This window comes from Benincasa hispida, chromosome 9 (assembly GCF_027475165.1).
Source record: "Benincasa hispida cultivar pf3 chromosome 9, pf3_genome.v1.1, whole genome shotgun sequence".
NCBI lineage: Eukaryota > Viridiplantae > Streptophyta > Magnoliopsida > Cucurbitales > Cucurbitaceae > Benincasa > Benincasa hispida.
Window position 1 is genome coordinate 29,886,785 of NC_143486.1, and position 6,000 is coordinate 29,892,784.

The following is a 6,000-nucleotide window of genomic DNA, read 5'->3' on the forward strand; positions in this document are numbered from 1 at the left end:
TTTCTCTCCTTTTCCTCTCATTTTTCCAACTTTTTTTTTAATATTTTCTTTCTTTCTTGTCTTTTTTTCCCACCGTTTTTTTCTTTTCTTTTTTTTTTTCCTTTTCCTTTTCTCTCTCTCTCTCTTTTTCTTTTCTTTTTTCTTTTCCTTATTTTTCTTCTTTCTTTTGATCTTTTTTGTTTTGTTTTCTTTTTTGTAGCAATGCCTCTCTGCGTGACCGTCTCTTTGACATACATAGGGATGATCTCGGAAAGGTCTACCTATTATATCGTCGCTCGTGCTCACGCTTCCTGATTGTCATGGGAGGGGCCATGGAAAGGCTTACAATTCTCCCATTCAATCACCTAAGAACCCCCCCACCGAAAGGTCTAGTCGCTTGTGCTTGTGCTTTCTAATTGTCATGGGAGGGGCTCCAGAAAGGCTTACAACTCTCCCATTCGATCTCCTAGGGACGACCTCAAAAAGGTTTACCCATTGTATCGTTGCTAGTGCTTATGCTTCCTGATCGTCATGAGAGGGGCCCTAGAAAGACTTATAACTCTCCCATTTGATCTCCTAGGGACGATTTCGGAAAGGTCTACTTATATACCTTTTTTATCATCATGGGGGGCCCTGGAAAGACTTACAACTCCCTCATTCGATCATCTAGGGATGACCCCGGAAAGGTCTACCCTTGCACATTTTGATCGTCATGTCGGGGATCCCGGAAAGGCTTACAACCCCCCCCCCCCCCTCCCCCAATTTGATCAACTAGAGATGACCCCGGAAAGGTCTACCCTTGCACATTTTAATCCTTATGGGGGGCCCTGGTAATGCTTACAACCCTCCCATTCAATCAACTTAGGGATGGCCCCAGAAAGGTCTACCTTATTATATCACTTCTTGATCTGACTTTGAAGATGAGGTATATATGCTATCAAGCTTTTGAGTGGAGTCAGGTTGATCAGAGTCGATCTCACATATGAGGCGGAGTTGGATGGGCCAAAGTTTCCCTTGCATATGAGGTGGAGCTAGCAGACCAAACTTGATCTCGTATATAAGGTGGAACCACACCAATATTTTTGGAGAGAAAGCGAAGCTGCACCAACATTTTGGAGAAGGGGTGAAGTTGTATCAACCTTTTAGAGAAGAAGAAAAGCTACATTGACATAAATTGTGAAGATGAAGTGGAGCCATGCCAGACTTGGGAGATGAAGCAAGCCATATCAGACTTGGGAGATTAAGCAAGCCACGCCAGCCTTGGGAGATGAAGTGAGCCCTGCCAGACTTTGGAGATGAAGTAGGCCACGCTAGACTTTGGAGATGAAATGAGTCACGCTAGACTTTGGAGATGAAGTGAAGCCGCACCATCAGTTTGGAAATGAAGCGAAGCCACGCCATGACTTTGAGATGAAGCGAATCCATGTCACGACTTTGGAGATGAAGAGAAGCCCCGTCATGACTTTGTAGACGGAGACATTGAAGATGTAGCCGAGCCATGCACACCGACTATGAACTTGAAGATGGAAGGGAGCCATGTACACCGACCTTGAACTTGAAGATGGAGCAAATCCATGCACACCAACTTTGAACTTAAAGATGAAACAGAGTCACACACACCGACCTTGAACTTGAAGATGGAGCGGAGCCAGACACATCGACCTTGAACTTGAAGATGGAAGTGGAACCATGCACCCTGATCTTAAACTTGAAGATGGAAGTGGAACCATGCACACCGATCTTGAACTTGAAGATGGAAGCGGGCCATGTACGACGATCGTGAACTTGAAGATGGAGAAGCATCGACAGAGCCTTTAAACTTGAAGATGGAGAAGCATCGATGGAGCCTTTAAACTTAAGGATGGAGAAGCATCGACGAGATCTTCGCGCTTGAGTTTGAAAAAGCATTGGAAAATTCTCCGCATTTGAGTTTGATGAAGCATCGATGAATCATCGACATCTGAGCTTGACAAAGCATCGACCAATCCTCTACACTTGAGCTTGAAGTATCGACGAATCCTTTTCAATTAAATTTGACGAAGCATCGGCGAATGCTCCGCATTTTAGTTTGACGAAACATTGGCGAATGCTCCACATTTGAGTTTGATGAAGCATCGATGAATCATTGGCAGTAGGCTTGACTTTGCGACTTTGAGCATGAAGATGGCATTGCAAAGCCTCCAAACTTAAGCATGAAGATGGAGCATCGATGAAACCTTTGAACTTAAAGATGGAGAAGCATCAATGGAGCCTCTGAACTTGGAGATGGAGGAGTATCAACGAAGCCTTCGAATTCGTAGATGGGCATCGAAGAAGCCTCTGAACATGAAGATGGAGGGAAATTGACGATGCTTCTAAACTTGAAAATGGAGGAACATCGATAAAACCTCTGAACTTGAAGATGAAGTGGCATGCAATCCAACCCTTGAACTTGGAGACGGAGAAGCAACAGTGCAATCATCAAATTTGGAGATGGAGAGGTATTAATGCAACCATCGAAGTTAGAGTTGTAAAAGCAATAGTGCAACCGTCGAACTTGGAGATGGGGAAGCAACAGTGCGTCCATCAAATTCAGAGATGGAGAAACAGCGGTGCAACCGTCAAAGCAGCAGATTGATACTCGAACTTGGAGATGAAGAAACATCAGACCAATATCTTTGTAGAGGAGGCAGAACGGCAACAACTTTTAGAGAAGGAGTGGAGCTGCAAGGAATAATATTTTTTAGGGGAAGCAGGCGCACCAAACTTGAACTTCGAAGAGGAAGAAACAAAACATCCAAATTTGACTTCAATGAGGAAGTGATGAAGCTTCCGAACTTGACTTCAAAGAGGAAGTGAAGCGCTATTCCAATTGTGTGCTTTTAATTTACTGTGTTAGCTCATTAAAGGGATGAACATCTTCAGTTTGTTGTATTGCCCTTAATAGGGATGAACATCTTCAATCTGTCATGTAGCGTCATATGTAGGGTGATTGTGGTACTCTTTTTTTGTGGACTGAACTTAAATTTCTTTAAGTTGGCTACGTGCCCTTGAAGAAAGAGATCAAGTCATGACGTAGTTCAAATTTTTTTTTTTTCTGGACTGAACTTGAAGTTTTTTTCAAGCTGCCTACGTACCTTTTACATTGACAGGGATCAAGTCATAATGTAGTTCAAATAATTTTTTATTGATTTTTTTAGCCGTTCACCTTTTAAGCTCATGCGGGCCAAGAGCAACATGCAGTTTAGACTCTTGCGATGAGGAACTACTGCATTTAAATATCAGAAGCTCTTATTTCATAATGTCTTTGATCATCCTCTTCATTTGTAGGATTCATAATATGATGAGTTTTGGCTTCACCATCAAGGAATCTACTGTATTTATATCAATAGGTAACTTCCTTTTCATGCGTGAAGTGATACGACTATGAATCTTATCGTTGTTGTTTTCTTCATGAAATGATGTTGCCTTCAAACTTTTCATCCTTCCTTTATGTTGATCACTTGTTGTCTTGAGACGATCAAAAGAAGACGTTGAAGGTCGATCTTTCTTTAATGTGAAGATACTTAGCCTCTTGAAAGCTGAAGTTCGAGTTGCAGTAGACGTTGGACATTGGTTTTCTTATTCTACCGTGGCCATACTCAATCTTTGGAAGACTGAAGATTGAGTAGTTGAAGGCTTGATACGATCGAAGACAGAAACTCTTTGTTTCATTTCTTTTGAGTTGTTGACTTCTTTAGTAGTTATATGATTGTTGTAGACTTCTACTATGCTAACAGCGTGACATACAATATCATTTGATACTTCTTCTTGATGATATCGAGGAAGTTTCTTGGGAGAAATTCTGCCAAAGTTACTGGTTGTCGAAGTTGAGAAAAGTCTTTGTCTTCTTTTTTAGCAGGCTTAGGCTTCCATGCCATCTTTTTGTTGGCGTTGATGCCTTAAATTCTTGTAGGGTCCTATAGTTTGTCAACACCTGTATGAACAAACGCTTGTGATATAATAATATGAGATATTTTCTTCACTGTTGTCTATGAAATATGAGATATGTTAGTTGCATTTACCACAAACTAATAAACTAAGATCCCTGGTTCTCGTTGTAATTTAAGCATGTATGTGAAAACATACAAGTGGATCATACCTTAAAGGATAACCAAAATGGTCTGTAGTATATGGATATAGGAGGAAAATCTTATCCTGGTGACACTACGGATACGACCCACTTTGTAGATAGTTACAAGTGTTGTGACATGCTACAGACGGTCTAATCCTGGCCATTCATGTGGAGACATGCAAGCGGGGGTGTCCTATACAAAGGAGTTTGTATAATACCGGACCACGAAGTGTTTAGTCTCTTTATATAACGTCGTTCATGACAGAGACTTCATTTCACTAGGATGACCATAGGCAACATGACCTTAATCCTGAGTAGTTGGGAACTCTTGCCTATGAGGGCGGTTCTTTGATTTGCATGGCTGCGAGTGGCCAGATTGCCGACTAAAACCTACCACTTTGGGGATTGTCTGATTAGGAAGCTGGGAGCTCAACTATACAAGATGGAATTCACTCCTTCCCTGAAGCAAGGGTAAGTAGATAGATTGCTCTCTTAAGGGCTGATTCTGGGGCTTGAACGATTTGGTGCCACACACCTTCTCATGGCCTGAGAGGTGTCCACTCATAGTAGGACTATGATGTATTGTTCATTTGGGGGATTAGTGGTACTTAAGAAGTTAGATGTAACTACATGGGCAAAACGGTAAATTGGCCCTGTTATATTTACGAGCATCTGTGAAGGATTATCGTACTGTTGGCTGGTTATATCCGATGGACACAGAAATATATCTGTGGTGAGAAGAGTGTAGTTGTTAGTCTTTAGTGGAGTGCCCGGAAGTTAATGGATGGTGGATCTCGTGACCAAAGAGTTTAGTTAGCTATTCACGTACCATTGGAGCTTCAAGCTCATCAAAGAAGAGCCAATTACAAATTTAATTAAGAAATTAAAGAGAAAATAAAAGCCAAAACTTAAACAACCATATCAGTACAACAGTTTCATATAACTCATATAAAACACCCACCAGACCAAAATTAAACCAAATTGAATGCTTATATGATGCTCTAATACCAATTGTTGGAATGTACCAGCACGTAACGGAAGCAACAAGGATCCATAAGCACTCTAATTCATTAATTTTGGCAGAAACTAAAGCATGCTATAACAAAAATAAATGGGTTTCAAATCATACATTTTTAGAACTTCTTCAAAGCTTGATTCCTACTACAAATCTTTCTGAATCTTGTTGTAGACCACCCCAAGATCTTCCCTACTATTCTTTGGTGCTCTAGATTGAGTTGTGAGACTCAAAATAAGCCTGAATTAAGGGAATATGGAGATAAGCTCATAGCAGCAACCCAAGGAAGAACTCTTTCTTCTCACGAATTTTTCAGAGAAATTCTACTGATTGCATTGCCTCAAGATCACTCCAATCTCTTCAATATATTGTAGAACATCATGCAATAAGTATAGCTGCATGAGATGCAGCTCATGCTTGGAGTAAATGAAGACCAAGATGGTAGGTTTAGTGTGAGCAACTTGAAGAAGACAATGAAAAATGTCAATTTTTCATTTTGTGTTTTTCCTTCTTTTTCAACTTTTGATAAATTAATTTCATAAATCAATTTATTTTATAAAATTGAAAATATTATTAATTTTACAAAATTAATTTCATAAATTAATTTTCTTAATAAAATTAATAAATAATTATTTAGATAATTTTAATAATTCTAATTAATTTAATACCTAATATTAAATTAATTTTACACAATTCCATCTTTAAATATTTAAATCATATTTAAATATATTTCTCTAATTTCGTTTAATTCTAATTTGAACATTTCAAATTAACTTATCACGCTACTCTAGTGTTAATCCATTTACGAGCTAGTAGGGGGACCTCGCGAACCTACAGATCATGGGCTCCAATGATCCAAGATTAATTGGCTAAACTCATTAGACTGAACTAACCCCCATTCGTTAACTAATGG